Genomic DNA, 11,691 nt, shown 5'->3' with positions numbered 1-11,691 from the left:
AGGGTGACTTACAATTGTTACAAGATACCACATTATTTTTTACATACAATTACCCATTTATACAGTTGGGTTTTTACTAGAGCAGTCTTGGTAAAGTATCAGCAGTGTCCCCCACCTGGGATTGAACCACGACCCTCCGATCAAGAGTCCAGAGCCCTAACCACTACTCCACACTGCAGCCCACACTAACTAGTTCTCATGCTTAGATTTTAATTGGTGCCAGAGGTCACAGGTGTACATGTTTATAGCCTGCCTTAAATCACTGGTTTTAGCTGTCGGATGGTGGTTCAAAACTGCACCTGGAAAAAAAAATGAAATCATATTTTTATCAGTAAAAAATAAATACCTGCAGCCTATCAACTGGTAAGGATGAAATGATTGTGTATCAAATCCCAATCAATAATTCATACATGAGTGTCATTACAGCACTACACGCCTTTTTGTCAAAAGGTTCCTTGATTGATAATAATTAGTCTATAACATGTATCTTAAAAGTGAATAGTAAAAAATAAACAAATCAAATTGACAGGCATGAGAATTACTAGTTAATGTCCCTCTAGGTTACATTTATGCCAAGTCAAACATGAGATCCCCCATATTTTACAAAACATCTTACAAAATCTTTGTGACCTTTGAGAACAGTCAATAATTATGCCTTTTTTAATCTAAAAGCAGTGTTTAGTAATAATAAAAAAATATCGATGAATCCAAGTCCTTGACTGCTAGCATGCCGGGCTAACGAGGCAGCCTAGCAATCATGCAAATCAGCTAGCATCACCAGGATTGGGGTGTTTGTTTTCCAGCCAAGGAAGTGCAAGCTACCCCACTGCCAAGCCCTGAATTGCTCTGTGTGATCTCAGTAGTGATGACTGTGTCTGTCTGGACAGCAATCATCTCCAGAAGAGATTGCATGATTCTGTTCAATGTAAAGACTGCTTGCTCGGAAAGTGGAGGAGCGGAGACACCTGAGATGTTCCTGTGCACTTCTTAGACCTGTGCTTTTCCTCTACACTTTAGACCTGAGATGTTCCTCTGCACTTCTTAGACCTGAGCTGTTCATCTGCACTTTAGACCTGAGCTGTTCCTCTGCACTTCTTAGACCTGAGCTGTTCCTCATCTGCACTTCTTAGACCTGAGCTGTTCCTCTGCAGTTTAGACCTGAGCTGTTCCTCTGCAGTTTAGACCTGAGCTGTTCCTCTGCACTTCTTAGACCTGAGCTGTTCTTCTGCACTTCTTAGACCTGAGCTGTTCCACTGCACTTCTTAGACCTAAGCTGTTCCTCTACACTTTGGGCCTGAGCTGTTCCTGGGCACTTAGACCTGAGCTGTACCTCTGCAGTTTAGACATGAGCTGTTCCTCTGCACTTCTTAGACCTGAGCTGTTCCTCTGCACTTAGACCTGAGCTGATCCTCTACACTTTAGACCTGATCTGTTCCTCTACACATTAGACCTGAGTTGTTCCTCTGCACTTTAGATCTGAGATGTTACTCTACACTTCAGACCTGAGCTGTTCCTCTGTGCTTTAGACCTGAGATGTTCCTCTGCACTTCTTAGACCTGAGCTGTTCCTCTGCACTTTAGAACTGAGCTGTTCCTGTGCACTTCTTAGACCTGAGCTGTTCCTCTGCACTTCTTAGACCTGAGCTGGTCCTCTGCATTTCTTAGTCCCAAGCTGTTCCTCTGCATATCTTAGACCTGAGCTGTTCCTCTACACTGTAGGCCTGAGCTGTTCCTCTGCACTTAAACCTGAGCTGTTCCTCTGCACTTTAGACTTGAGCTGTTCCTCTCCACTTTAGACCTGAGCTGTTCCTCTGCACTTCAGACCTGAGCTGTTCCTCTCCACTTTAGACCTGAGCTGTTCCTCTGCACTTTAGACCTGAGCTGTTCCTCTACACTTTAGACCTGAGCTGTTCCACTGCACTTGAACCTGAGCTGTTACTCTGCAGTTTAGATCTGAGATGTTACTCTACACTTTAGACCTGAGCTGTTCCTCTGTGCTTTAGACCTGAGCTGTTCATCTGCACTTTAGACCTGAGCTGTTCCTCTGCACTTCTTAGACCTGAGCTGTTCCTCATCTGCACTTCTTAGACCTGAGCTGTTCCTCTGCAGTTTAGACCTGAGCTGTTCCTCTGCACTTCTTAGACCTGAGCTGTTCCTCTGCACTTCTTAGACCTGAGCTGTTCCACTGCACTTCTTAGACCTAAGCTGTTCCTCTACACTTTGGGCCTGAGCTGTTCCTGGGCACTTAAACCTGAGCTGTACCTCTGCAGTTTAGACATGAGCTGTTCCTCTGCACTTCTTAGACCTGAGCTGTTCCTCTGCACATTAGACCTGAGTTGTTCCTCTGCACTTTAGATCTGAGATGTTACTCTACACTTCAGACCTGAGCTGTTCCTCTGTGCTTTAGACCTGAGATGTTCCTCTGCACGTCTTAGACCTGAGCTGTTCCTCTGCACTTTAGAACTGAGCTGTTCCTGTGCACTTCTTAGACCTGAGCTGTTCCTCTGCACTTCTTAGACCTGAGCTGGTCCTCTGCACTTCTTAGACCCAAGCTGTTCCTCTGCATATCTTAGACCTGAGCTGTTCCTCTACACTTTAGGCCTGAGCTGTTCCTCTGCACTTAAACCTGAGCTGTTCCTCTGCACTTTAGACTTGAGCTGTTCCTCTCCACTTTAGACCTGAGCTGTTCCTCTGCACTTCAGACCTGAGCTGTTCCTCTCCACTTTAGACCTGAGCTGTTCCTCTGCACTTTAGACCTGAGCTGTTCCTCTACACTTTAGACCTGAGCTGTTCCACTGCACTTGAACCTGAGCTGTTACTCTGCAGTTTAGATCTGAGATGTTACTCTACACTTTAGACCTGAGCTGTTCCTCTGTGCTTTAGACCTGAGATGTTCCACTGCACTTCTTAGACCTGAGCTGGTCCTCTGCACTTCTTAGACCTGAGCTGGTCCTCTGTACTTCTTAGACCTGAGCTGTTCCTCTGCATTTCTTAGACCTGAGCTGTTCCTCTACACTTTAGATCTGAGCTGTTCCTCTGCACTTTAGACCTGAGCTGTTCCTCTCCACTTTAGACCTGAGCTGTTCCTCTACACTTTAGACCTGAGCTGTTCCTCTGCACTTTAGACCTGAGCTGTTCCTCTGCACTTTAGACCTGATCTGTTCCTCTGCACTTCTTAGACCTGAGCTGTTCCTCTACTCTTTAGACCTGAGCTGTTCCTCTGCACTTAAACCTGAGCTGTTCCTCTGCACTTTAGACCTGAGCTGTTCCTGTGCACTTCTTAGACCTGAGCTGTTCCTCTGCACTTATTAGACCTGAGCTGGTCCTCTGCACTTCTTAGACCCGAGCTGTTCCTCTGCATTTCCTAGACCTGAGCTGTTCCTCTACACTTTAGGCCTGAGCTGTTCCTCTGCACTTAAACCCGAGCTGTTCCTCTGCACTTCAGACCTGAGCTGTTCCTCTGCACTTTAGACCTGAGCTGTTCCTCTGCACTTTAGACCTGAGCTGTTCCTCTACACTTTAGACCTGAGCTGTTCCACTGCACTTAAACCTGAGCTGTTACTCTGCAGTTTAGATCTGAGATGTTACTCTACACTTTAGACCTGAGCTGTTCCTCTGTGCTTTAGACCTGAGATGTTCCTCTGCACTTCTTAGACCTGAGCTGTTACTCTGCACTTTAGACCTGAGCTGTTCCTGTGCACTTCTTAGACCTGAGCTGTTCCTCTGCACTTCTTAGACCTGAGCTGGTCCTCTGCACTTCTTAGACCTGAGCTGTTCCTCTGCATTTCTTAGAGCTGAGCTGTTCCTCTACACTTTAGGCCTGAGCTGTTCCTCTCCACTTTAGACCTGAGCTGTTCCTCTACACTTTATACCTGAGATGTTCCTCTGCACATCTTAGACCTGAGCTGTTCCTCTACACTTTAGACCTGAGCTGTTCCTCTGCACTTTAGACCTGAGCTGTTCCTCTGCACTTTAGACCTGATCTGTTCCTCTGCACTTCTTAGACCTGAGCTGTTCCTCTACACTTTAGACCTGAGCTGTTCCTCTGCACTTAAACCTGAGCTGTTCCTCTGCAGTTTAGACCTGAGCTGTTCCTCTGCAGTTCAGTCCTGAGCTATTCCTCTGCACTTTAGACCTGAGCTGTTTCTCTGCACTTTAGACCTGAGCTGTTCCTCTGCACTTTAGACCTGAGCTGTTCCTCTGCACTTTAGACCTGAGATGTTCCTCTGCACTTAGACCTGAGCTGTTCCTCTACACTTTAGACCTGATCTGTTCCTCTACACATTAGACCTGAGTTGTTCCTCTGCACTTTAGACCTGAGCTGTTCCTGTGCACTTCTTAGACCTGAGCTGTTCCTCTGCACTTCTTAGACCTGAGCTGTTCCTCTGCACTTTAGACCTGAGCTGTTCCTGTGCACTTCTTAGACCTGAGCTGTTCCTCTGCACTTCTTAGACCTGAGCTGGTCCTCTGCACTTCTTAGACCTGAGCTGTTCCTCTGCATTTCTTAGAGCTGAGCTGTTCCTCTGCACTTCAGACCTGAGCTGTTCCTCTGTGCTTTAGACCTGAGATGTTCCTCTGCACTTCTTAGACCTGAGCTGTTCCTCTGCACTTTAGAACTGAGCTGTTCCTGTGCACTTCTTAGACCTGAGCTGTTCCTCTGCACTTCTTAGACCTGAGCTGGTCCTCTGCACTTCTTAGACCCAAGCTGTTCCTCTGCATATCTTAGACCTGAGCTGTTCCTCTACACTTTAGGCCTGAGCTGTTCCTCTGCACTTAAACCTGAGCTGTTCCTCTGCACTTTAGACTTGATCTGTTCCTCTCCACTTTAGACCTGAGCTGTTCCTCTGCACTTTAGACCTGAGCTGTTCCTCTACACTTTAGACCTGAGCTGTTCCACTGCACTTAAACCTGAGCTGTTACTCTGCAGTTTAGATCTGAGATGTTACTCTACACTTTAGACCTGAGCTGTTCCTCTGTGCTTTAGACCTGAGATGTTCCTCTGCACTTCTTAGACCTGAGCTGTTACTCTGCACTTTAGACCTGAGCTGTTCCTGTGCACTTCTTAGACCTGAGCTGTTCCTCTGCACTTCTTAGACCTGAGCTGGTCCTCTGCACTTCTTAGACCTGAGCTGTTCCTCTGCATTTCTTAGAGCTGAGCTGTTCCTCTACACTTTAGGCCTGAGCTGTTCCTCTGCACTTTAGACCTGAGCTGTTCCTCTCCACTTTAGACCTGAGCTGTTCCTCTACACTTTATACCTGAGATGTTCCTCTGCACATCTTAGACCTGAGCTGTTCCTCTACACTTTAGACCTGAGCTGTTCCTCTGCACTTTAGACCTGAGCTGTTCCTCTGCACTTTAGACCTGATCTGTTCCTCTGCACTTCTTAGACCTGAGCTGTTCCTCTACACTTTAGACCTGAGCTGTTCCTCTGCACTTAAACCTGAGCTGTTCCTCTGCAGTTTAGACCTGAGCTGTTCCTCTGCAGTTCAGTCCTGAGCTATTCCTCTGCACTTTAGACCTGAGCTGTTTCTCTGCACTTTAGACCTGAGCTGTTCCTCTGCACTTTAGACCTGAGCTGTTCCTCTGCACTTTAGATCTGAGATGTTACTCTACACTTTAGACCTGAGCTGTTCCTCTGTGCTTTAGACCTGAGATGTTCCTCTGCACTTCTTAGACCTGAGCTGTTACTCTGCACTTTAGACCTGAGCTGTTCCTGTGCACTTCTTAGACCTGAGCTGTTCCTCTGCACTTCTGAGACCTGAGCTGGTCCTCTGCATTTCTTAGACCTGAGCTGTTCCTCTACACTTTAGGCCTGAGCTGTTCCTCTGCACTTAAACCTGAGCTGTTCCTCTGCACTTTAGACCTGAGCTGTTCCTCTGCACTTAAAACTGAGCTGTTCCTCTGCACTTTAGACCTGAGCTGTTCCTCTGCACTTCAGACCTGAGCTGTTCCTCTGCACTTTAGACCTGAGATGTTCCTCTGCACTTTAGACCTGAGCTGTTCCTCTACACTTTAGACCTGAGCTGTTCCTCTGCACTTAAACCTGAGCTGTTAGTCTGCAGTTTAGATCTGAGATGTTACTCTACACTTTAGACCTGAGCTGTTCCTCTGTGCTTTAGACCTGAGATGTTCCTCTGCACTTCTTAGACCTGAGCTGTTACTCTGCACTTTAGACCTGAGCTGTTCCTGTGCACTTTTTAGACCTGAGCTGTTCCTGTGCACTTCTTAGACCTGAGCTGGTCCTCTGCACTTCTTAGACCCGAGCTGTTCCTCTGCATTTCTTAGACCTGAGCTGTTCCTCTACACTTTAGGCCTGAGCTGTTCCTCTGCACTTGAACCTGAGCTGTTCCTCTGCACTTTAGACTTGAGCTGTTCCTCTGCACTTCAGACCTGAGCTGTTCCTCTGCACTTTAGACCTGAGCTGTTCCTCTGCACTTTAGACCTGAGCTGTTCCTCTACACTTTAGACCTGAGCTGTTCCACTGCACTTAAACCTGAGCTGTTACTCTACAGTTTAGATCTGAGATGTTACTCTACACTTTAGACCTGAGCTGTTCCTCTGTGCTTTAGACCTGAGATGTTCCTCTGCACTTCTTAGACCTGAGCTGTTACTCTGCACTTTAGACCTGAGCTGTTCCTGTGCACTTCTTAGACCTGAGCTGTTCCTCTGCACTTCTTAGACCTGAGCTGGTCCTCTGCACTTCTTAGACCTGAGCTGTTCCTCTGCATTTCTTAGAGCTGAGCTGTTCCTGTACACTTTAGGCCTGAGCTGTTCCTCTGCACTTTAGACCTGAGCTGTTCCTCTCCACTTTAGACCTGAGCTGTTCCTCTACACTTTAGACCTGAGATGTTCCTCTGCACATCTTAGACCTGAGCTGTTCCTCTACACTTTAGACCTGAGCTGTTCCTCTGCACTTTAGACCTGAGCTGTTCCTCTGCACTTTAGACCCGATCAGTTCCTCTGCACTTCTTAGACCTGAGCTGTTCCTCTACACTTTAGACCTGAGCTGTTCCTCTGCACTTAAACCTGAGCTGTTCCTCTGCAGTTTAGACCTGAGCTGTTCCTCTGCACTTTAGACCTGAGCTGTTCCTCTGCAGTTTAGACCTGAGCTGTTCCTCTGCACTTTAGACCTGAGCTGTTCCTCTGCACTTTAGACCTGAGATGTTCCTCTGCACTTAAACCTGAGCTGTTCCTCTACACTTTAGACCTGAGCTGTTCCTCTGCAGTTTAGACCTGAGCTATTCCTCTGCACTTTAGACCTGAGCTGTTCCTCTGCACTTTAGACCTGACCTGTTCCTCTATACATTAGACCTGAACTGTTCCTCTGCACTTTAGATCTGAGATGTTACTCTACACTTTAGACCTGAGCTGTTCCTCTGTGCTTTAGACCTGAGATGTTCCTCTGCACGTCTTAGACCTGAGCTGTTCCTCTGCACTTTAGAACTGAGCTGTTCCTGTGCACTTCTTAGACCTGAGCTGTTCCTCTGCACTTCTTAGACCTGAGCTGGTCCTCTGCACTTCTTAGACCTGAGCTGTTCCTCTGCATTACTTAGACCTGAGCTGTTCCTCTACACTTTAGGCCTGAGCTGTTCCTCTGCACTTAAACCTGACCTGTTCCTCTGCACTTTAGACCTGAGCTGTTGCTCTGCACTTCTTAGACCTGATCTGTTCCTCTGCACTTCTTAGACCTGAGCTGTTCCTCTGCACTTTAGACCTGAGCTGTTCCTCTGCACTTTAACCTGAGCTGTTCCTCTGCAGTTTAGACCTGAGCTGTTCCTCTACACTTTAGACTCGAGCTGTTCCTCTGCACTTAAACCTGAGCTGTTCCTCTGCAGTTTATACCTGAGCTGTTCCTCTACACTTTAGACCTGAGCTGTTCCTCTACACTTTAGACCTGAGATGTTCCTCTACACTTTAGACCTGAGATGTTCCTCTGCACATCTTAGACCTGAGCTGTTCCTCTACACTTTAGACCTGAGCTGTTCCTCTGCACTTTAGACCTGAGCTGTTCCTGTGCACTTCTTAGACCTGAGCTGTTCCTGTGCACTTCTTAGACCTGAGCTGTTCCTCTGCACTTTAGACCTGAGCTGTTCCTGTGCACTTCTTAGACCTGAGCTGTTCCTCTGCACTTCTTAGACCTGAGCTGGTCCTCTGCACTTCTTAGACCTGAGCTGTTCCTCTGCATTTCTTAGAGCTGAGCTGTTCCTCTACACTTTAGGCCTGAGCTGTTCCTCTGCACTTTAGACCTGAGCTGTTCCTCTCCACTTTAGACCTGAGCTGTTCCTCTACACTTTAGACCTGAGATGTTCCTCTGCACATCTTAGACCTGAGCTGTTCCTCTACACTTTAGACCTGAGCTGTTCCTCTGCACTTTAGACCTGAGCTGTTCCTCTGCACTTTAGACCCGATCAGTTCCTCTGCACTTCTTAGACCTGAGCTGTTCCTCTACACTTTAGACCTGAGCTGTTCCTCTGCACTTAAACCTGAGCTGTTCCTCTGCAGTTTAGACCTGAGCTGTTCCTCTGCACTTTAGACCTGAGCTGTTCCTCTGCAGTTTAGACCTGAGCTGTTCCTCTGCACTTTAGACCTGAGCTGTTCCTCTGCACTTTAGACCTGAGATGTTCCTCTGCACTTAAACCTGAGCTGTTCCTCTACACTTTAGACCTGAGCTGTTCCTCTGCAGTTTAGACCTGAGCTATTCCTCTGCACTTTAGACCTGAGCTGTTCCTCTGCACTTTAGACCTGACCTGTTCCTCTATACATTAGACCTGAACTGTTCCTCTGCACTTTAGATCTGAGATGTTACTCTACACTTTAGACCTGAGCTGTTCCTCTGTGCTTTAGACCTGAGATGTTCCTCTGCACGTCTTAGACCTGAGCTGTTCCTCTGCACTTTAGAACTGAGCTGTTTCATGTGCACTTCTTAGACCTGAGCTGTTCCTCTGCACTTCTTAGACCTGAGCTGGTCCTCTGCACTTCTTAGACCTGAGCTGTTCCTCTGCATTACTTAGACCTGAGCTGTTCCTCTACACTTTAGGCCTGAGCTGTTCCTCTGCACTTAAACCTGACCTGTTCCTCTGCACTTTAGACCTGAGCTGTTGCTCTGCACTTCTTAGACCTGATCTGTTCCTCTGCACTTCTTAGACCTGAGCTGTTCCTCTGCACTTTAGACCTGAGCTGTTCCTCTGCACTTTAACCTGAGCTGTTCCTCTGCAGTTTAGACCTGAGCTGTTCCTCTACACTTTAGACTCGAGCTGTTCCTCTGCACTTAAACCTGAGCTGTTCCTCTGCAGTTTATACCTGAGCTGTTCCTCTACACTTTAGACCTGAGCTGTTCCTCTACACTTTAGACCTGAGATGTTCCTCTACACTTTAGACCTGAGATGTTCCTCTGCACATCTTAGACCTGAGCTGTTCCTCTACACTTTAGACCTGAGCTGTTCCTCTGCACTTTAGACCTGAGCTGTTCCTGTGCACTTCTTAGACCTGAGCTGTTCCTGTGCACTTCTTAGACCTGAGCTGTTCCTCTGCACTTTAGACCTGAGCTGTTCCTGTGCACTTCTTAGACCTGAGCTGTTCCTCTGCACTTCTTAGACCTGAGCTGGTCCTCTGCACTTCTTAGACCTGAGCTGTTCCTCTGCATTTCTTAGAGCTGAGCTGTTCCTCTACACTTTAGGCCTGAGCTGTTCCTCTGCACTTTAGACCTGAGCTGTTCCTCTCCACTTTAGACCTGAGCTGTTCCTCTACACTTTAGACCTGAGATGTTCCTCTGCACATCTTAGACCTGAGCTGTTCCTCTACACTTTAGACCTGAGCTGTTCCTCTGCACTTTAGACCTGAGCTGTTCCTCTGCACTTTAGACCCGATCAGTTCCTCTGCACTTCTTAGACCTGAGCTGTTCCTCTACACTTTAGACCTGAGCTGTTCCTCTGCACTTAAACCTGAGCTGTTCCTCTGCAGTTTAGACCTGAGCTGTTCCTCTGCACTTTAGACCTGAGCTGTTCCTCTGCAGTTTAGACCTGAGCTGTTCCTCTGCACTTTAGACCTGAGCTGTTCCTCTGCACTTTAGACCTGAGATGTTCCTCTGCACTTAAACCTGAGCTGTTCCTCTACACTTTAGACCTGAGCTGTTCCTCTGCAGTTTAGACCTGAGCTATTCCTCTGCACTTTAGACCTGAGCTGTTCCTCTGCACTTTAGACCTGACCTGTTCCTCTATACATTAGACCTGAACTGTTCCTCTGCACTTTAGATCTGAGATGTTACTCTACACTTTAGACCTGAGCTGTTCCTCTGTGCTTTAGACCTGAGATGTTCCTCTGCACGTCTTAGACCTGAGCTGTTCCTCTGCACTTTAGAACTGAGCTGTTCCTGTGCACTTCTTAGACCTGAGCTGTTCCTCTGCACTTCTTAGACCTGAGCTGGTCCTCTGCACTTCTTAGACCTGAGCTGTTCCTCTGCATTACTTAGACCTGAGCTGTTCCTCTACACTTTAGGCCTGAGCTGTTCCTCTGCACTTAAACCTGACCTGTTCCTCTGCACTTTAGACCTGAGCTGTTGCTCTGCACTTCTTAGACCTGATCTGTTCCTCTGCACTTCTTAGACCTGAGCTGTTCCTCTGCACTTTAGACCTGAGCTGTTCCTCTGCACTTTAACCTGAGCTGTTCCTCTGCAGTTTAGACCTGAGCTGTTCCTCTACACTTTAGACTCGAGCTGTTCCTCTGCACTTAAACCTGAGCTGTTCCTCTGCAGTTTATACCTGAGCTGTTCCTCTACACTTTAGACCTGAGCTGTTCCTCTACACTTTAGACCTGAGATGTTCCTCTACACTTTAGACCTGAGATGTTCCTCTGCACATCTTAGACCTGAGCTGTTCCTCTACACTTTAGACCTGAGCTGTTCCTCTGCACTTTAGACCTGAGCTGTTCCTGTGCACTTCTTAGACCTGAGCTGTTCCTCTGCACTTCTTAGACCTGAGCTGTTCCTCTGCACTTTAGACCTGAGCTGTTCCTGTGCACTTCTTAGACCTGAGCTGTTCCTCTGCACTTCTTAGACCTGAGCTGGTCCTCTGCACTTCTTAGACCTGAGCTGTTCCTCTGCATTTCTTAGAGCTGAGCTGTTCCTCTACACTTTAGGCCTGAGCTGTTCCTCTGCACTTTAGACCTGAGCTGTTCCTCTCCACTTTAGACCTGAGCTGTTCCTCTACACTTTAGACCTGAGATGTTCCTCTGCACATCTTAGACCTGAGCTGTTCCTCTACACTTTAGACCTGAGCTGTTCCTCTGCACTTTAGACCTGAGCTGTTCCTCTGCACTTTAGACCCGATCAGTTCCTCTGCACTTCTTAGACCTGAGCTGTTCCTCTACACTTTAGACCTGAGCTGTTCCTCTGCACTTAAACCTGAGCTGTTCCTCTGCAGTTTAGACCTGAGCTGTTCCTCTGCACTTTAGACCTGAGCTGTTCCTCTGCAGTTTAGACCTGAGCTGTTCCTCTGCACTTTAGACCTGAGCTGTTCCTCTGCACTTTAGACCTGAGATGTTCCTCTGCACTTAAACCTGACCTGTTCCTCTATACATTAGACCTGAACTGTTCCTCTGCACTTTAGATATGAGATGTTACTCTACACTTTAGACCTGAGCTGTTCCTCTGTGCTTTAGACCTGAGATGTTCCTCTGCACGTCTTAGACCTGAGC

Source organism: Acipenser ruthenus, chromosome 20 (genome assembly GCF_902713425.1).
Source record: "Acipenser ruthenus chromosome 20, fAciRut3.2 maternal haplotype, whole genome shotgun sequence".
NCBI lineage: Eukaryota > Metazoa > Chordata > Actinopteri > Acipenseriformes > Acipenseridae > Acipenser > Acipenser ruthenus.
The sequence above is the reverse complement of the archived record's forward strand: the minus strand, read 5'-3'. Positions refer to the sequence as shown.